The 22001-nt window shown below is 42.7% G+C and overlaps 1 protein-coding gene and 1 long non-coding RNA gene across 2 annotated transcripts in view; one reads left to right on the top strand and one right to left on the bottom strand.

The window, feature by feature from the left end:
- UST (uronyl 2-sulfotransferase) overlaps positions 1–22001 on the bottom strand; it is a 332659-nt gene that overhangs the window by 33505 nt on the left and 277153 nt on the right. The gene's annotated exons all lie outside the window — the stretch shown is intronic.
- Positions 10739–16964, top strand: LOC104007023 (uncharacterized). The gene is made up of 2 exons (XR_681090.5): positions 10739–10987; positions 15761–16964. It is a non-coding gene; the product is annotated as an uncharacterized LOC104007023 (long non-coding RNA).

Genomic DNA, 22001 nt, shown 5'->3' with positions numbered 1-22001 from the left:
AAAATCTGAAAATTCTTTGCTTCCCAGAAAAAAAGCAGGAATATGAAAATTTTTTCTGATAAACTGGATGGCAGCCAGGTGTCGTGGTTCACACCTGTTATGCTAACACTTTGGGAGGTCAAGGTGGGTGGATTGCTTGAACCCAAGAGTTTGAGATCAGCCTGGGCAGCACAGTGAGACCTCACCTCTATAAAAAATAAACAAAATAAGTGGGCATGGCAGCACAAACCTGTGGTCCTAGCTACTTGGGAGGCTGAGGCAGGAGGACCGAATTTGGTCCCAAGAGGTTGAGGCTGCAGTGAGCCGAGATCATGCCACCATACTCTAGCCTGGGTAACAGAGTGAGACCCTGTCTCCAGAAAAAAGAAAGAAAGAAAGAATGAAAAGAAACAAGAGAAAGAAAAAGAAAGAAAGAAAGAAGGAAAGAAGGAAAGAAAGAAAAGGATGGTGATGGAGCAGCTGAAAGATTCCCTGAAAGGCCAGGTGTGGTGGCTCATGTCTATAATCCTAGCACTTTGGGAGACCAAGGAAAGAGGATCACGTGAGTCCAGGAGTTTGAGACAAGCCTGGGCAACACAGTGAGACCCCATCTCACATTTAGGAAAAAATATATATCAAATCAAATAAAAATTCCCTGAAAACCATGTGGTGGACTTCAGGTTAAGAACTTCTGCTGTGGGCCACACTTAGTGTTGTAGGAATGGCATAGTTTGTGGCGAGGAGGAAAAGTACTACTGAAAATCTGCTCTTTTGCAAAAAGCCCTCACTCTTAGTAGCACAGGCCATGCCTGGACATCCACCATGAATGACTCCTTCCTTTGAAGTGGAGTGACCTGCCTCAGAGCCCTGCTGGACCACGGGTGGCAGGGTGGCGCAGTGCTATGCCTGGGTCCAGGTCCTGGTGCAGTGTGGACCAGGGCAAGCTACCCACAAATAGGGTTTCTCACCATATCCCACGGCAGCCAAGATTTAACCCTCTGCCCACATTGCTAATGAAAGGAATGGCAGGAAGGGCCAAAGATGTGAGATAATGAACCTGCTTAAATGGCCAACAGTTCACATCACATCACCTGTATTTTTAGTGCACCAAATTTAGATGAATAAAATAACATACTTCCTACTAAAAAAAAGCTCTTTAAAATAATTATCAGTACATGTATAGTAAAAAGTGCCTAAAATGATTTTTTTTCTAAGGAGCCTCCCATAAAATAGTGACGTCATATACAAACTTCAGTTTCCTCATCTGTAAAATGGGAATAATAAAAGTGCCTAAGTCACTGGATTATTCTGATAATTACCTTAGGTAGCCCACATAAAATGTTTATCACAGTACATGCATTCAGTATTAATTCAACACATTTTTACTGTACACCCACTACGTGGAAAGTACCGTTCTAGTATTTCTGTGATCACTATTCTCATTATTAGAAATTCCCCTGGGAAGGACAAATTGTGTTATTATCAGCTGTCAATATATTGTATTCTAGATCATTCTAGATCTTTGTTCTAGAATGATCTATTAGGGTCCTCGGGGAGTGGGCCACAGGACAGTCGAGTTTTAGGAGAGGACGGTTCTGGTGCCAAGGGTGGTCAGCATGGAGAGGGTGGTCTAGGGTGTGGGAATGGAGGCCTGGAGGCAGGCATGAAGCGGGGGAATCTGTCCAGGAAGATGGAGTAGCAGGATGCAGAAGAGAAACTCTCTTTGTTCTGGTCATGGTCTCCAGTTGTGGGAGAGAACAAGCGATGAAGAGGCATCTGAACAGCGGCGCATTTCACCATGACCAGAGATTGTCACCAACACTCTGTGTCACTGTGGAAAGGATCTCCATGACTAAACTGAAGGCCTGGTGTGCAGGGGCTACCCTGGAGGAGAGGGGTTCCCTCCAGAAGAGCAAGGGGCATGGACAAGGGGACAAAAGGTAGAACATCCCAGCTCCAGGTCTCTTCCTTGGCTATGAACCTCAACAGGCCAGTCAGACTTACTGGCCTCACTGCATTTGTGCTCCTATCTCATGCCTTTGCCCTCTGCTCTCCTGCAGATGTTGCAGCGATAGCTCGCTGGGCTGGAGGTCCAAGAGGAGGTGTTCTTTGCCCACTAGTGAGCCAGCAGATTCCAACTCCTCCTGGAGTGGATCACAGGCAGCCAGCAGTGGCTAGCAAGAGGTCCCAGGCAAGGAGGAAGTCAGCACAGAGATCAGGACTATTAAATGCATCAATATCCATAAAGCCCTCATGATGCTGTCTGGCCCACAGTAAGGGCACCATCACTAGTGTTTGTTAAATAAATGGCCCAGCTGCCTCTCCCTCAGGAAATTTCCTTTTCAAGGCCGGCCTGGGAAACATGGACTTTCTTTAGGTTTTATTTAAAAGGGCAATGTTTCTGTATAACAGAGGTCCACCCAGGGTCTTACGGGGATGCACAGGCTGTATCTCACAGCAAGGAGGAGGCTGTCACGCAATCCACTCACTGGGGCAAAGAGTGTCTGTCTCTACTATCACAACTTAGTAAGATGGCTGAGAAAATGCATTCAGATCATGGAAACAGAAACCAGTAAGGAGAGGCCTTGGGAGTCTTTACCTGGATGTTTCTGAGCCCTTACAAAGCCACGCCGTGGAGTTCAGTTTGTTGGCACCTGTGCTTAGGGGGACCACATGCTGGAGAATGCACTGAATCGCAGGTCTTTCACTGACTGACTACATACAAAATACAATTTTATTTTAATTAATTAACTAATTAATTGAGAAGGAGTTTCACTTTTGTTGCCCAGGCTGGAGTACAATGGCATGGTCTCAACTCACTGCAACCTCCGCCTCCTGGGTCCAAGCGATAATCCTGCCTCAGCCTCCCGAGTAGCTGGGATTACAGGCATGCACCACCATGCCTGGCTCATTTTTGTATTTTTAGTAGAGACGGTGTTTTACCATGTTGGCCAGGCTGGTCTTGAACTCCTGCCCTCGTGATCCGCCCGCCCGGCCTCCCAAACTGTTGAGATTACAGGGGTGAGTCACTGCGCCCGGCCTACAGTTTTATTTTTACAATGCTTACCTGCTAGTATCTACAGACATTTTGCAGGAAAAAATACAAATAATACAGGTAAAAATCAGATCAAAATACTGGAAAGAAAGAATGAGACAAGTGAAAATTAAAATGCTAGGGTGACACTGTGATATACAAATGGAATCAAACTAGTTTCAGTACTTTATTTAAAAAGCTATTAAATACTTAACTTTGTTACCGCCAAGGTTTGAGTTGTTTGAGTTGGAAGAGCTCAGGTCTGTATGAAAAAGAGAACAGTGGCAATTTTTATCTTTATGCCTAACCAGCCTTCAGATCTGGGGGTGGTGGAGGAACAGGCCACCCAGCGACCCAGGTAGGCATGTCCAGGTATTTGTCCCAGACACGCTCGGTGAGTAACCATGTTTTACATGCTGTTCTGAAAACTCTGCCAGGCAGGAGGTCAGAAAGGAGAGGAGGATGGGAGAAGGAGAGCCAGTCACGACTTTTGATGGAAGTGACGGGTCATGGCCCCTGTCTTCAAGAAGCCTCTGTGGAGTTAACTGCCAAAAAAAAGAGGACTCCTCCACTTCGTGCAAATGACAGAGGACAGAGCACAAGCAAGCCCTCCCTTAAGGGGCCACAGCGACAGTTTCCTCGCTGCTCAGTTGTGGCCCTTCTCACTGTCGTCCTTTTTTTTTGTTTGATCACAAAAATAGAAAAAGCTACAAAGCGTGGTGGGAAGCCCACAGGGTTTGGAGCCAGACAGACTCTGCCTTGCACCAGCTATGAGACCCTGAGTATGGTCCTTAGACTTTAGACTGTCTGGCTGTGTTTTGTCCTTTGTAGAATAGCAATGCTAATATCTAACTTGCCGTGCTGCTGTGACTATTAGAAATACACATGTATAATCCCAGCACTTTGGGAGGCTGAGGCGGGTGGATCACCTAAGGTCGGGAGTTCGAGACCAGCCTGACCAACATGGAGAAACCCCGTCTCTACTAAAAACACAAAATTAGCTGGGCGTGGTGGTGCATGCCTGTAAACCCAGCTACTCAGGAGGCTGAGGCAGGAGAATCTCTTGAACCTGAGAGGCGAAGGTTGCGATGAGTCAAGATCGTGTCACTGTACTCCACCCTGGGCAACAAGAGTGAAACTCCATCTCAAAAAAAAAATGAAAAGAAAAAGAAATATGTACATATATCACAGCGCATAGTGTCTGGACAGGGATGGTCCCTAATACATGTGGCTCTCTGTAATGCACGTGTGTTACAGGAAAGGCAGAGAACACAGGAAAGTCTACAGGAGAAACTAAAACCATGCAGAAACCACCACAACTAACAACTGCAGTTCTCTTGGTATTTTTCCTTCTAGTTTGTTCTGCTAAGCATATTGTGTGTGTGTGTATACAACAAGTACATAAAAATATTGTATAATATAAATATAAATATTGTGTCAGATTTTTCATTGTTTTTCTATTTTCCAATATATTAACATTCTTCAAACTAAAACTCCAACCGCCTCACTATATTTCATTGCATCACTGCAAAATCACTTATAAAGCTTTCCCCAAATATTAGACATCTTCCCCCCCCCCCAATTCCTTTCTACAACAAAGAAAGGCAATCCAGAGGACAATGTTCATCTTTGAAGGCTCTTTGTCCTAATCCAGGGTTTGCTCCTCATAGCTGTTTGAACGTCGGCAGATTTTGAACATGAACAGACCCTCCAGGTCTTCCCCTGGAAACGGGGAGGAAGAGGACTTCTAACTGCATTAGTTTCCTATGATAACAAGTTGCCACAAACCAGGTAGCTTAAGACAACAGAAGTTTATCCTCTCATAGTTTTGAAAACTAGAATTGATGGGTAGGAAGAGTTGTGTTTCCCTCGAGGGGAGAATCCTTCCTCCTCTTCTGGTTTCCAGGGGTGGCTGCAAATTCTTGGTGCTCCCTGGCTTGTGACAGCATCACTCCAGTCTCTGCCTCCATCTTCACTGGCCTTCATCCTTGAGCCTCAGTCTCTCTCTCCTTTTAAGGGCACAAGTCATTGGATTTAGGGTCCACCCTAATCTAGTATGACCTCATCTTAACTTGATTACATCTGCAAAGTCTCTACTTCCAAATAAGGTCTCATTCACAGATATAGGGGATTAGGACTTCAACATATTTTGCAGGGGAAGGGGTCTCAATTCTTGGGTAACGTTAGGGGATTCACAACACTACCTAACAGAGATGTGAACAAGTGAACCAATGTAAGTCTAAGGTACTTTGCTAACTGTAAAAGCGCTATCCAAATGCAAATTGCCACTTTTAAAGGTTTTGGGTCAAAAAGGAACCAGTTTTAGGAAGACAGAGTTTCTCTCTCTTTAGGTTTGGGCGTCTGGCCATTGCTATGGGGCAGCACATGTTTGAGCTTTGAAGCCAAGAAGGCCAAACCCTATGGAAGAATCATGGCGCCTCGGAGGCCCCAGATGCCTTAGGAGTGGTCTTGCCCACTGGCTGGCCTTCTACCTTGCTGACCCAGGCAGCCCACGCTGGGAGGAAAATCTACGGCAGTGCTTCTCCAATAACCTTGGATTGTTTTCCCTACCTAATCCATTTCAGATTGACACTTTTGTAAATGACGATAAAAATAAATTGTCAGAAAAATGACCACAGCCACGTAAAATTCCCATCAAAGCTTCCAAATGCTGCTTCTTAATTTCTGCCCTTATCTCGTCACGGGCTGGTAGCAAGCAGCTTGCGGACTGGCACTGGTCCGTGGACCACACTTTGAGTCGCGGTGCTTGGCTGTGGCCAGGCCGCCGCAGGCACAGGGGCCCCACTGAACACATTCCTGCTCCCAGGCAAGAACACTCTTCCTTCTGTGCTGGAAGAGTGTTCGCCAGCCTCCAGCCTCATTCCAGGGGTCCTGCCTGGCTGGGGAAAACCCCCTCCCCCACACCTGGGCCTCCGTGTTTTCTTTGAGTTTGTTTTCCCACTGATTGACTTTCCCTTCAGTCTGGGCTTTAACAACAGTTTTCTGAGTGAACGCAGGCCAGCAACCCTGACACCACGGCTCATATGGAATGTATTTAGAGCGGGGAAAAAACTCAAATGGAGTGGTTATACGATTTTGAACTGGCTTGGACATAACATGGCTGGAATTTCGGAGCTGGCTTTTGTTTGCATTCGTCATGAAACATTTGTTATATGAGCTGCTGCTCCTGCTACCGGAGCAGCTGCGGCAGACGAGCCTTCACGATGGCTGCTTTTCCTTCTGTCCATGAGCAGACTGGCTGTGCTCACCCCCCGAGGCCTTCACTCCCCCACTCCATGCCTGTGCCGCCATCTGTGCATAACCTGGGGAACACGTTTCCCCCAAACTGACACCTAACAGCACAGGAAACAAAGATGTCCTTTTCCACCAGGTTATGTGGAATGATACCTTTAAATGGTCATACGCTCTGCCTCTGATCACAGGAGTCTCTTTTTATCAGTTCTTATAATTTACATTTCCTCCCACAAGAAACCTCCAGTACAGCCCTGATTTGTCTTCTAGGTAATTTTAAAATCATAGTATTAAGTGTGGAGCTTCATCATGGTAATGTCATCCAGTAAAAACCCAAAAGGGATTAATTAATCAATTACCGTTAAAGGAACTTGTTTTTGTTAGTTTTGCTTTTGAAATTTTACCAGTACTATAATCCCAAGATACAGATGCTGAAGGCAGTGCTACGGTAGCTTGATTCACATCATGGCTACACAGATACTGCATAAAAGATATGTGTGTGACAGATCTAGCTAAGAACTGTAAACACAAAACTGGCAGCAGAATCTTAAAGTTCAGGTAGTTAGAACATTCCCAGTTAAATGTAGTGGGCTGATTACATGCCTTCAATGCCTGTCCTTTGAAAAACTTCTCTAAAATGACAGTGAAGGAATGATAATTTTATTAAAGATGGCATTTTATTAAAAGACGGATAAAATGCTGGAGAAGGATTATCAGTGGAAGGCAGGCCTCCACCAATTTCTGGAAGATGAAATGCGGTTGGAGGCACGCATCCGATTAGGCAAAGCAGACGAAGAGAGTCTGAAGTGCTGACGAAAAGGGACATGGCTCGGGAGTGTCAGCTCACCCAGCTGAGAGTCAGAGATGGAGTACCACTGGGTGTCCCCGACAGGAGAGCTGGGTCTGAGGCTGGCAGTCTAGGTATGAAGCAGCTGGGACCCCAGTTCCCTCCATAGGCAGGGGCAGGCAATCTTAGGATCAGTCTCCAGAGAGTTTGGGCAGAGGCTCCATACTGATTTGCTAACCCAGAGGAGCGGGAAGGAGAGGTATGGGCTAAAATCCCAGCACTGGGGAAACTGGTGCATTCAGTGGGAACCTTCAGCGCCTGTTCCCACACCAGCAACCAGTTGCATGCATGCTCCACTCTCCTACCACACTTCATCTCCCATCCCCAAAGCAAATGTTTGGATAATTTTTCAGTGGGAAAACTGGACAAACTCCAGAGAGAAAAAAACTACAATCACTAACAAATATTTTTCCAGCAAAACCTCTATTGCTATTTGATTATCCTCAAGCGAGGTCCACTGGCCAATGAGCCTCCTTCATTGCACAGCACTTGCAATTAGCTTTTCTTTGCTTTTTTTTTTTTTAAAGATGGGGTCTTACTCTGTCACCCAGGCTGAAGCGCAGTGGCACAATCTTGGCTCACAGCAACCCTGCAACCTCTGCCTCTGGGGCTCAAGCGATCCTCCCACCTCAGCCTCTCAAATAGCTGGGACTATGACTGTACACCCCCACACCCAGCTAATTTTTGTATTTTCTTTTTGTAGAGACAGGTTTCACCATGTTGTCCAGGCTGGTCTTGAACTCCTGAGCTCAAGAGATCCACCCACCTTGGCTTCCCAAAGTGCTGGGATTCCAGGTGTGAGCCACCATGTCCGGCTGCAATTAGCTCTTTAGTGCCTCACTCTTAAAATGAAAGACAGACAAGTGTCAGCAGAGGAAAGCCTTCAGACTGAAAAAGAGAGCCCAAACCAACCAAAACAGTACAAAGGAATCTGGAGCAAATAGAGATACAGCGGGGAATAAATGAAAACGCTTAAACCAATCTCTATAATTTTTAGACTTTTAAGGTAATATTGCATCCACCCACTAACAAGAACAAGATGTTATATAAAAAGAAGAAAGAAAGGCTGAAAAAGAGAAGATTCAACAGAGTGGCTGGAATACAAATTGAGGAACTCTTCCAGAGAAAAAAATGTTCAAAAGATGGCAATTGAGGGAGGAAAAAACAGCGAAGCGCATAGAAAGGATGAATCTAGAGGTTCAAGTATCTGACCACTAAAAGCATTCCAGAAAAGAAGCAGAACATGGTGGTAAAATCATCAAAGAAACAAAATGTTAAGAATTCCCAGAAATAGAAGACAAGAGTTTTAAGCCTGAAAGTATCCACTAAATATTTAGCACACATACCGAGTCATATTGTAAAATTTCATAAAAGGAATAAAGAGACAATCCAAGGAGAGAGAGAGAGAGAGAGAGAGAGAGAGAGAGAGAGAGAATGAGCATGAATATGAGAACCAAACTAGCCATCAAGTTAGAGTAGAATACTGAGCTTTTCAGACCTTCAATGACTCAAAAAAATTTCCCTCCCATGCACCTTTCATGAGGAGGCAACTTAGGAACATCTTGAAGTAAAATGAGTTATTAAATCAAGAAACAGCATCCCCGAGATTAAGAAAACTGGACCCAACTGAGAAATATAGTAAAGGGAAGCAGCAGTAAAGCTGTGTTTAGAGTAATGAACCCAGATATACTAGGAGCAGGAGCTTTCTCGGTGGAAAGAGGAGAGGGCCTCTGGGGGAAGGGAGGGCAGGTTGGGATGGAGCTTAAAGAGCTGTCGGTGGAAAGAGGAGAGGGCCTCTGGGGGAAGGGAGGGCAGGCTGGGATAGAGCTTAAAGAGCTCTGGGTGGAAAGAGGAGAGGGCCTCTGGGGGAAGGGAGGGCAGGTTGCGATGGAGCTTAAAGAGCTCTGGGTGGAAAGAGGAGAGGGCCTCTGGGGGAAGGGAGGGCAGGTTGCGATGGAGCTTAAAGAGCTCTGGGTGGAAAGAGGAGAGGGCCTCTGGGGGAAGGGAGGGCAGGTTGGGATGGAACTGACATACTTATCTGGTAATTAATATTTAAATAATACCAAAAGTAATACTGAATGCAGCAGATCTAATGGCACATACGAAAATTTTGGCACATACAAAATTTTTGATAGGTACAAATAAATCTAGGCAAATAAATGAAGGCAATAAATAATTCCAGGAAAAACAATTAAGTTGTGCAAGAAATGAAACAAAATCATGATGTACTACTCAGATCAGCAGCCAACAAAATGTATATAGTCACAGCAACGTCAGCAGGACCATGCATCTCAAATGTGGGTATGACCATCTTAGGAAGATGGAGAGGAGCAAGGAAGTAGAAGTAAAGGTAATGGAATAAGAGAATGAGATCATGACCCCAGTAAATCAAGAAACAGCAGCCTGTGCATACTAGTTACAGATAGCGCGGTGATTATCCAAAGAAACATCTAGCTGCGCTGAAAGTGATTGGCTCTGCAACATCAGACTTCATCTTTGGGAGGGTTGGAATAGGAAACTGCTGCTTTTCATTATACATCTTATAGGACTATTTGATTTTTAATTATACACATGCATTACTTAATAGATATAGCAAAAAATGCAGGGAGGTAAAATCCTAGGTACACATGTTTTGAAAAACAGTTCTGGTAGAGTCTGGCTGACAATGCAGCAGAAGCATCTAGAAGCGTATGCTATGGTAAAGACGAGGGGCGGGGTGAGACCTTCAAGTCAAGTGAAACTACCCCACCTGACAAACAACCCTCTCTTCTTCTCATCAGTGGGGGATTATGTTGGATTTTTCTATGCGTTTGTAGGTAATGAAATGAACGTTCTTACTAGAACCCACAAGAAACCACACATAAAAATCCCCAGCAATGGTATATACACAGGTATATTTCTAGCTTTTTGCTGTATTCTTTCACAATTCTGTGCCATTTGCAAGATGTGAAAAGCTAGGACATTATGTATTGATAAAAATGTCTGAGACATGAAAAATATACAGACCAAGAAATATTTTTATTTGAAAAAGATTTAGCCAGACAAAAATAGAAGCTTCCATTATAAAATGTTGAGTCATGCAAAATGGGTAAGGATTGTACTTCGCCCCGGCAGGGGGTACATTTTATAAGCAAAGAATGTCAGAGAGCTAAGGCCACGAGCCAAGGGCCCAAAGACAGTTTTGAAATCCTTTGTCTAGTGCTCTTTCCACATCACCACATTAATTCCTGGGGTGGACAGGGACCTTGACAATTTAAGCATAAAAGAACAAACTGACCACAAGGTCGTTTTTATAAAGATCAACCATCAACCCCTGGGGTCAAGTTTCCAATCTTTGCTCAAGCTTTAGAAGCCTTTCAGCTTTGTGGAGTTATCAGGAAAGTCCAAAAATTGAAATTTGTGGTGACTAATTCCACCCCCTACAAATACTCAATGCAGAGCATATTACTGTCAGCTCAGCTAAAAACTGCTCAAAGTAGAAGTGATTAAATTCTAAAGTAGAAAAAAATTCACCTCCAAACACAGAAACACACTGGTACCTCCCCCGCACACCCAGATATTATTAGCCAGCTTTTTGCCTGGGGAAATGAATCATGAGACAGAAAACTGTACAACCCCCAAGTCTGACCACACTGAGTAACTGGGGTAGACACAGAGGGGGGCATCTGGGGCTCTCCCGAGGCCAAGGTTGGGACCCAGAAGGGATGAATTTCCCTGGGTGCACAGGGTGGGAGGGAGGTGGGGCTGGAAGAACTTGCTCTGGAGGGATGATCCCGATGGCTCCCAGCGAAGAAGGCCAGGAAGAGCAGAGGATGGTGCCAGGAGGATGATGTCGGGGGACACAGGCAGCTCAGGCCTGGATCAGGCAGTGACTGGTAACAGAAGGAGAGTCCATGCTGGTGGGCCCAGGGGAACATAGGTGGTCAAGCAGGGCAGTACTTGGTGTCTGGGGATGCAGTGTGCGACCTCCTGTATTCGGTGCGAGGCACATGGGGCCAGCAGGAGCTGGTGTGAGCCCGGGTCTGAAGGGTGGTGGGATCTTAGTGGGGAAGACTGGGAAGACAGCAGGGAGGAAGAACTCAGGCTGGAGGAGGATGGGAGCCTGGGAGGATCCCTGCCACACTGTTAGGAAGCCAGGGAGCTTGGGTGGTGGTGAGGATGGGAAGAGGGCAGGGAAACGGGGGGAGGGTGACACAGGCCCTCCGGCAGCAGCGGCTTGGCCACTGGCACTGAGATTGGTATGAGTGACTCAGTGCCAGGTTGCGCCACAGAAAGCTGAGGCTGCGGATCCTTCTGCCTCTGGTAGGGCCGTCTTAAAGGCAGGGTGAGTGAGCCTGGCTCCGGGAGGCTGGGTCCGCAGGCAGGGGCTGACGGGGGCTGGCCCAAGCCCCAGCTCTCCTCACTCTGAGTGCTTCTATGCTTTCTCACCTCCACGCTTCCAATCATGTTATTTTCCTCTTATTAAAATGCCTCCTTCCACGTCCACTTGGCAAACTCCTACGCACCCTTTAAGGCCGGGCACAAATGTCTCCACAGGGTTACGCGCCCCAGCCCTGTTAGTGACGGCCTTCCAGCTAGACATGATTTTCATCTTTATACTGCCCTTCTCCAGGAAAGGGACATCACAGACACTCAGATATTTATTTGCTGGAGGTGTTTGTTGAATTTTTCTGGTAGTTTCAGATTATACCTATTTAAATATTAGTTTTCAGAGAAGAGAAATATTTTTGTAAAGTTATTCCTAGAACATCAATGTCTGTGAAGGAAGTTCTATTTTCCTGTTAATCTTTCATAATAAAATTGGAAATGCTTTCTCCTGGAGGAGAGATGATCCCAACGCAAGAACAAATCAGTAAGCAAGAGTAAAACATGTTTAAAGATTACATAACTTAAAGTAATTATCTTTTCCAATAAAACAAATAGTAATAGTTGAAATAGGCCAAACGCACATATATTATGCTGCAATTTAAGCTTTCATAAAGTAAATTAAACAAGCCTAGAGGCTGAATTCTTGTGAATTGGTGATGTTTGTGTAAACTGAATGATGTTATCAGCCTGTGGTTATACTGTTCCCCTCAGAAAAATGTTCACTAAAAAAAATCACAAGTGTTTAGAAGTTAATTTAAAGGGGTTTACATTATGTGTTCATTTTTAATGAACTATTTGCCCAGTAGCTACAGTTGAAACAGTTATATGCCTTCAGCTTAGATTTTTTTTTTTCTTTTTTTGAGATGAGTCTTGCTCTGTGGCCCAGGCTGGAGTGCAATGGCTCGATCTCAGCTCACTGCAACCTCCACCTTCCGGGTTCAGGCAATTCTCCTGCCTCAGCCTCCTGAGTAGCTGGGATTACAGGCATGTGTTGCCATGCCTGGCTAATTTTTGTATTTTTAGTAGAGATGGGGTTTCACCATGTTGGCCAGGCTGGTCTCGAACTCCTGACCTTGTGATCCACCCGCCTTGGCTTAACAAAACGTTGAGATTACAGGCATGAGCCAGCATGCCTAGCCCAGCTTAGATTTTTAGACACTATCTTAAAGACCTTGCACTGCTATTCCCTATGTCCCCGCAACCCCCACTGGAAAGACGTCAGGTGTTGTCAAACAGATCTATTCTCAAAATTATTTTTTTCTGTGTGTATTGCCTCGTATTGGCTTAAGATAACACATCTTGTGTGTGTGTTAAGATAACACACACGCAAGATCCAGTGCTGACATTATTAGGATCTGAGCCTGGGACATGGCTGCTGAAAAAAAAAATCTTTATAGAGAATATCGATGGTAAATGAACCAATAGTAAATTGAAGTCCTGTTTTCATCAATGATAATTGAGTTTTTAAAAACAATCATCTATGATAATTCCTAAACTCATGTTTCTTAGTGAATAGACAGATACGTTGGACAGAGATAATCTATATATTTAATTTAAAATTTTTTTTTTGGTAGAAACAGGATCTTGCTGTTGCTCAGGCTGGTCTTGAATTCCTAGGCTCAAGTGATCCTCCTGCCTTGGCCTCCCAAAGTGCTGGAGTTACAGGTATAAGCCACAGTGCCCAGCCTAGATTTTATTTTTAAGCTCTTGCCTTTAATGGCAATACATACTATGAATGCTTAGTACTCACTAACTTCTGAATTAATGATTAAATATAAAGAAGAGTTTTAGAGGAATCACAAATTTATGTTTTGTGATGAGCCTGGAGACAGAAGCGTGAATGTCAGTGCTGTCCCTTAGGACTTGGCGAGACTGTGAGCAAGTTGTTCAGCCTCTTTGAGCCTTGGTTTCCTTGTTTAGAAAATGAGAAAAAAAATTGTCTTCCTCAACTTCAGGGGATTTGTGTAAGAATCAAATGAGATCATCTATATGAAAGTGTTTTATAACTGCAAATTGTTATACAAGTAATTATGACTTAGAAACTTACTGATTTTGTGATCTTAAGATGATTGCATCATGTATGAGTGCTATATAATAAGGAGTCTAGTTGTTTGAACATGGGTAGGTGCACACACACCACACACACACACACACACACACACACAAGATCCAGTGCTGACACTATTAGGATCTGAGCCTGGGACATGACTGGTGAAAAAAAAAATCTTTATAGAGAATATCGATGGTAAATGAACCAATAGCAAATTGGAGTCCTGTTTTCATCAATGATAATTGAGTTTTTAAAAACAACTTAATTGCCTTCTAAAAATAGCAAATCTGAATTCCTCCTAACCATCATTGTATATTTGGGAGTTTCCAGAATATTTTTGAGTTTTGCTGTAGCACAGAAGCAATAGAAGTGGAAAATAAAAATGGAAATTAAAAATGAAAGAGAGAATTTGTTTAATTCAGGCTTTCTAAAATGTTAGTTTTTAAAACTAAAGCCAGAGTTAGTGGTGTATCTATATAATATATACATTATATAGTATATAATATATTATATATTATAATATAAAATGTATATATTATAATATAAAATGTATATATAATATATTATATATTATAATATAATATAATGTATACAATATAATGTATATATTTTACATATAATATATAACACAATATATATACATTATATATTACATATAATTTATATATAATATATAACATACAACATATACATTATATATTACATATAATTTATATATAATTTAGATATACATATATATACTTTTAACTCACATAAACTTATTTGATTGCAAAACTCCACCCTCTTCCCCTAGTCGCCACTGGCTTTCATAAAGTGCAGTTTGAACTACTGCAATCAATTGGACTTGGAATCCTTTTCATATCCAAAAATCTCATTTTTAGGCCTCAAATTGGACATAATTGTACATCTGTGTTCAAGCGTTATGTAAACTCCCGTCTGCAGAGCAAAGTCTATTAGGGAACCTAGTGCACTTTCTTGAGAAAATGGAGAGACATCGCCACCTGCTGGACAGAAGTTATTAATTCATTAATTTAGTGTTCTGAAGTACGTAATTCTGCACATGGAAAACAGTTTTTCAAGAGCTGAATCTTAGGAATCTTACTTAAAAAAACTCGATTATCATTCTATGTCTATTAAATAACATGGTATATAACAGTCAGCAAAATTCAATATTCAGCATAAGTTAAGGGTAATTGGCCCCAATAACGTCTCAACAGTGGGTTTCATTTAGTGAAAAGTCTTAGCTCCCTAATATTTCTGGTAAGAGTTCAGGCATAAAAACCTCATCAACTTGGATTATGTGTGTCTTCCAGCCCCTTAGCATGTCACTGTAGTAATATTTCCACTTAACTTATTCCTTGCAATTGTTTCTGGAACAGGCTATTGACTAGAATATAATTGTTCGTTCCTCTCTGCCCAAGTCAGTAATACAGAAATATTGTTTCTTAAAGGCATGAGATTTCCTTGTAATGTATCAGCTGTAACTGGTGAAACAGGTCAAGGATAATCATTTCCTTCATTCGTTCCTTCCAATTTTTTCCTCTTTCACCTAGAAGTTACAAAGAGAACCTCAAGTCCAGTTTCTCTCAGGGACAGCCCTGTCTCTCCTGTGATGGGCTTGGTGGGCAGGCTAATTACTGAACACTCACCATATAGTAAGGCTGGGCTAAGGACTCTACATGGATTGATCAGTCAAGACTCACAAGAACCTATGAAGTACATAAGATTATTTATGCATCTTATCCAGGTGGGGAAACTGAGGCTTAGAGGGGCTATACCTTGCCTCTGGTTATGCAGTTAAGTGGAGGAGGGGGTCTAGCATGCGGGCTGTCTATCTCAGAGCCTGTGCTCTAATCATTATGACATACTGGACTGGGCGTGTGTGGATCATGCCAGTAATCCCAGCGCTTTCGAAGGCCGAGGCAGGTGGCTCACCTGAGGTCAGGAGTTCAAGACCAGCCTGATCAACATGGTGAAATCCCGTCACTACCAAAAATACAAAAATTAGCTGGGCATGGTAGTGGGAGCCTGTAATCCCAGCTGCTTGGGAAGCTGAGGCAGGAGAATGGCCTGAACCCAGGAGGCAGAGGTTGCAGTGAGCCGAGATTGTGCCATTGCATTCCAGCCTGGACAACAAAAGTGAAACTCTGTCTCAAAAAAAAAAAAAGATGGGGGGATAACTCAGTGGTAGAGTGTTTGACTGCATTATGACGTACTGTCTTCTCCACAGGTGTGTGTGTGTGTGTTATGAAGAGAGAGGGATGGAAATCGTGACCAGAGAGTTGGAGTTGGGACCCCTGTCTTGATCACTTGAGCATCAGCAGCTCCAGGGAAGAACACATTCTGAAGGAGGAACTCTCCAGCTAGGATTTCATCCTGTCCTAGAGGATACCAAGAGGTGGAGACCACCCCCACAACTAAACTTGAGGATTACTAAGGCAATGGGGACTGCCTAGGAATATTTTTGAGGGGGTAAAGGCACCCCATAATTGTGCTAAGTAACAAAAGACAGAACAAGCAGCCTTAACACATTCTGCATGATACACTGGTATTAGAATAATAAGATCTTAAAGACCATCCACTTGAAAACTGGATTTGCTCCGGGTCATATGGGCAGAACCATGGCAGACAAAGAACTAGAAGTTCCTCCTAACTCCCAACTCAATGTCCTTTCCTTAAAGAATAACTGTTCTTTATTATAAATAGGCCAAGCTTTTATTATTTAGTATAGAACTCAGGCTGATATTTTTATTGATGGATTAAAATTTGAATTATTTCTGTAGCATACTATTTAAAAGTTTTCTTCTACATATTTGCTATCATTTTCTAGCAAATATCCTCAAAATTGAAAACTGCAACGTCAATGAAATCAGTGAGCACACTACCATCCTTCTAATGGGAGGTCTAATTTATCATTCATGCATAGTAAAAAAAAAAAGCATAATATTTAAATGTGTACTCTGTGATTGTTTATAAAACTATTTAAGTATAAATATTCCAAACAAAGCACTTAGCTTATAAATGAACTTAAATCCTCAAAGTTAGGATTTAAGTCACTCGTTTGGAATTCGTTACATATTTTTCCTTTGTAATAGTTGGTGACCATATTCTTAAGGCAGCCCACAAAAGTCTAGTAAATTCCCTACTGTGGCTCCAGTGTTTACATTTGTAATGGAAACGTGTTGAAAATGAATACTAATGTAGTGCTAGTCATGGAAAGTATCTAAAACACAAGGTAAAAGGATTGGACACATGAGTTTTCAAGTCGCTAAGAAGGGAGAAGGTAATGGGTTAATATTAGGTCATAGAGTTCTATGTCTGGATGCTAGGTGGCACTATTGAACCAGAACAGCTCGGTTATTTGCCAAGTCAAGGGTTTATAGAGGGATGCTCATATGACTGTTCCTATTACACATATTCACATGTTCCTTGTCTTTCATGTGTTTATTTATTTTGGCCCTTACCACCACTGAGATTTTAGCTCCTAAAAATTATGACTAGAAAAATATTGATGGCTCACAGCATGTCTTTAAGAGTTAAGGAGAAAAAGTGTTCAGAAATACATTAATATTCACTGCTCAGAAATATGTGAGTCTTGCCCCTTACTTACACATTTTTGTGGATGACTATGGATCATTCTCTCAACTTCTCTGGCCTGGCTTCAGTTTCTCATTTTTACTTTTATTTTATTTTTGAAACAAGGTCTTGCTCTGTCACCTAGGCTAGAGTGCAATGGGTGTGATCATCATAGCTCACTGCAGCCTCGACCTCCCCAAGGCTCAGGTGATCCTCCCACTTCAGCCTGCCCTGTAGCTGGGACCACAGGCACATGCCATCAGGCCTGGTTTTTTTTTTTTTTTTTTTTTTTTTTTTTTTTTTTTTTTAGATGGAGTCTCACACTGTCACCTAGGCTAGAGTGCAGTGGTGCAATCTCCGCTCACTGCAACCTCCGCCTCCCAGGTTCAAGCAATTCTCCTGTCTCAGCCTCCAGAGTAGCTGGGATTACAGGCACCTGCCACCATGCCCAGTTGATTTTTTGTATTTTTAGTAGAGATGGGGTTTCACTATGTTGGCCAGGCTGGTCTTGAACTCCTGACCTCGTGATCCGCCCGCCTTGGCCTCCCAAAGTGCTGGGATTACAGGTGTGAGCCACCGCGCCTGGCCTTTTTTTTTTGTATTTTCAGTAGAGACGAGCTTTTGCTATGTTGCTCAGGCTAGTCTCAAACTCCTAGCCTCAAGTGATCTGTCTGCCTTGGCTTCCCAAAATGGTAGGATTACAGGTGCAAGTCACTATACCCAGCCTCAGTTTCTCATTTTTAAAAGGTGATAAGTAATAAACAAACATAATAGAGATTAATCAATAAAAAATAATTATGTATAAGATGACATATGTGATCATATGTAATAATTATGTATATGTTCAACCAGTGAGGTTGCTCCTACCGAGTAAAGCCTGCTGGGGCCTTGATACTCCCTAATTCAAACTCATGGTCAGGATTGAGCAGTGTTTTCTGAATGCCCACTCCACAGTACTTGTCCTAATAGCAGCAGCTGCGCACCGGCTGGAAGAAATACCAAGCATATTCTCTTGGTTATCCATCTTGCTAAAACTCTAATTTTTATTTCATCTCAAGTACTTACTATCCTAAGCTTCTGAGATACTCTATTCTGTCTCCATAAAATGCAAATATTAACATAAAATGACTGTTTAAAAAAAGTTTTAAAGGCTAAGTTTCTCCAATATTTTTGGTAGGAGACAAATTTACTTGATGTCAGCATATATTTCTACAAGAAAGGAACAGAAGAAAAGACAGTTATGCTGTTATTGAGAAAGGTTATTAACCTGTCTAAATGGTGAGTTATTGGGACAAGTAGTATTGATTTGAAAGAATCAATGAATATCATTTCAATCTAAAATAAGTGACAACCCATATGACTAACAGACATTACGATTTTTACTAGCTCTCCGAATAGTCATTGCTATTAGTGTTTTTTCTTCTGTAATGAGACTGGTATACATATTTTTAGTATTGCTAGAGAGGAGTTACCAGAAGTCAGCAAACTCCTATTTTTTTGTTTTTGTTTTTGTTTTTCAATAACAGGACAAACACCAAAGAAAAATGGCCAGTGGTGTTTTTGCATCTTAATTCAGCTCTTCAGATGGTTAGTTAATCTACAATGAGTTAAGGGTCACTAGATCCCTTAAATCAGTATCTTAGATTTTAGCTTTTCTTCTCTCTGTTCTCTAATCTACTCAGTTATCAAATTCTTCAATAAAGGGAAAGAGTAATGATTTTAGTATGCCCTAAGACATGAACTTAGACTAAAAATACAAAGATGAGATGGTGAAGTAACTAGAAACTTGCAGCTATTCTTTCTTTAACCTACTTGACACCAACTCAGTTGTGGTGATGAGAAAACAATATGGGTGCTAAGTCTTCCCTGAGGCTAAAATATATTGAGAAACTGGCCAGGAGTGTGTGTTGATCTCTTGTCCTCTGCCTCAGGGGACACGGAAACTTGTTGGGATAGAGGAACTGTGGACTAGCTTGGTCTTCAATGTTACCGTAGAAACATATCACAAGAAGATGCCCAAGAGAACACAAAACACAGTAGAAGTTACTGAAGCAACAACTCAAAGGTTCATTTTATTGGGCATATAATGTGTGGCAGCTGAGAGAGTTATGCTAGGGTGATATTTAAAGTATTTGACAACCAGCTCCACTCAAGAACTGAACTCAGAACAGTCGCTGAGTGTGACACTGGCCTGGGGTCCTGAAGATCCCTCTTGTGCCATGAATTAGTCCTTTCGTTACGTCACTGTTGGAAAAGGCAGGGGTAACAAGGACGGGCAGCCAGGTTGGCAGGTGCACCCTGAAGGTCGTATAGAAGTGTTTCACTGTTTTAACCGCTAGTCCAGCTGGACCACGTGGACTGGCCAAGTGGCCTGGCTTATGGAAACCTTTCATCCCACTACACAGGAAAACCAGATGTCCTTTATTCTCTTTGAGATATTTACTATGCCAAACTCTGAGGGAAAAATAATCTTTAATTTATAGGTGGAAAGATCATGGCTGAAGGTAAAAGAGTTAATAGTAACTTGGTTTTCAGAAATCTTTTCTCCTTGAATTAATGAACTTTCAGATCACGGAATAAAGGCCCATAATTTCTGAGAAGGCACATATTTAAATGGAGAAAATAGGAAGTCAATATGATATACCATGACAAGAGCCACTAAGTGGGTCCTCTGGGCTAAGCTTTTTATAGGTGGTTTATCTGTATTCAAAAGCATGAAGATAAAAATACCCTCATCTAGGTTCTCAGGTCCACAACCCCTGTGCTGGGTTTTGCATCCTGTGAATGGTGTGTGTTCCAGACCTCAGGATGGATGGTGATGTAACTGGAAGAGGACTCTCACGTTGGCTCCTCCTCCCAAATGCTGGGACAAGAGAGTGCTCATTAAAATAAACAATAATAATAAAATAAAAACACATACATTTATTTCATACACTGGCTCTGAGGGTCAGAAATTCAGGGGTAGCTTAGTTGGGTGGTCCTGGCTTGGGATCTCTCATGAGACAGCCATTAACATGTTGGTTGGGGCTGCAGTTATCTGAAGGCTTGACTGGGGTCATAGCAGCTGCTCCCAAGATGGCTCACACACGTGGCTCTTGGTCTGAGGTCTCAGTTCCTCACTATGTGAACCTCTCTTCATCCATAGCAGCTGATCTCTCTCAGAGCAAATGACTGAGCAGACAGTAACAAAGTTGGAAGCCATAATATCTTTTATGGAGAGTGTTCATCTTATGTGTCACCAGGATTTAGTTTGCCCTTTATCTCAGACTGTGTATTAGACACACACACACCACACACCACACCACACACACACACACACACACACACACCATACAACAAGATAAAGCCAAAAGGAGAAAATGATTAACATAAACCTTTCTTCTTCAAAGGAGTCTAATTTAGGATAAGACCTCTCCTTGCACAAAGAACGGAGTTTATGTTGTCTTCTAGAAATAAAAATCAGTCACATCAAACTCTTTACATTAAAATTCTATAAACTCTTTAAATGGCTTGTTGTTGAAAAGACAAAGGAAATCCTAGTTTCACAACCCCACTCAGGTAAATGGGATTTGAACTCTAATGAGAGCTGGGAGGCCAACGCAGCCTCCACCAACTATCCACCTTCCTTCAGCAAGTCCCTGATGGTGGTAGGGCCACCTTGACCTTGTGCAACAGGATCCAGGGCTCTCTGGGCAAAGACCAGTTTCCCTGGGCCTTGGGACCTACCAGTGATGCAGGTGGGGTTCGGGAACCCTGTGGAATGTGAGGCAGCAGACTGCATTTGGGGAGCTTTCATCTGCTGCTTCCTTCTTTCTTTCTTTCTTTCTTTTTTTTGAGACGAAGTTTCGCTCTTGTCACCTAGGCTGGAGTGCAGTGGCGCGATCTTGGCTCACTGCAACCTCCACCTCCCAGGTTCAAGAGATTCTCCTGCCTCAGCCTCCCAAGTAGCTGGAATTACAGGCTCCCACCAACACACCTGGCTAATTGTTGTATTTTTAGTAGAGACAGGGTTTCTCCGTGTTGGCCAGGCTGGTCTCGAACTCCTGACGTCAGGTGATCCACCTGCCTCGGCCTCCCAAAATGCTGGGATTATAGGCATGAGCCACCGCACCAGGCCTATCTGCTGCTTATTTCTACAGGGCAGAATGCCTTCTTCCATCTCAGGACAACAAAACAGAACAATAAACAGATCACTGAATGTGTATTCAAGGCTTGTTGTCACAGCAGTAGATTAAGGAGAATAGGAAAAAACAAACAACGTTGTTTGTCTTTCTCTTTGGATAAAATGACAATGAAAAAATAAATGATGGATTTCTGAAAGTAATTATACTTACGATGATACCACAGGCAGCCCTTGTAATTGCTTTGCCACATTCTATTTCTTGCTGCTATCTGGGGACCACTCGGTTTGTTAGGATAAAATCATAATTGTATTTTCAATTTGCTGCTCTATCTATTCCACTGTCAGGATTTGATACACTAGAGTGCTTTTATCAAATGGAAGTTGGGCCAGAGAGAATTCATCACAAGGATGGCTCTTTCGTACTCACGCATGTTTCCATCAATGGAGTCCAGGTGCACACACACGGATTCATTTGTACCCACCCCAACAACATGCTCAAGACAAGGCTGATGGAAAATGTTGCCAATTTCAGTTTCCAGCAACATGCTCAAGACAAGGCTGATGGAGAATGTTGCCAATTTCAGTTTCCACAGGGAGAAATGGAGCCATTAAGCCTTTGGAACATGGTGCTTTTATGTCTGAACATGAAGCTCAAGATTTTGGCATCTGCAGCTCCTGGTTCTAACTTTCCTTTGCAAGCCCAGGGAACTAACTGCCCTTTGTCATCAGAAGAGATCATTTCACTCCTTTATTTCCTGAGGCCTTTTCAAGG

The sequence above is a fragment of the Pan troglodytes genome, chromosome 5, assembly GCF_028858775.2.
Source record: "Pan troglodytes isolate AG18354 chromosome 5, NHGRI_mPanTro3-v2.0_pri, whole genome shotgun sequence".
NCBI classification, from domain to species: domain Eukaryota; kingdom Metazoa; phylum Chordata; class Mammalia; order Primates; family Hominidae; genus Pan; species Pan troglodytes.
The sequence above is the reverse complement of the archived record's forward strand: the minus strand, read 5'-3'. Positions and strand labels throughout refer to the sequence as shown.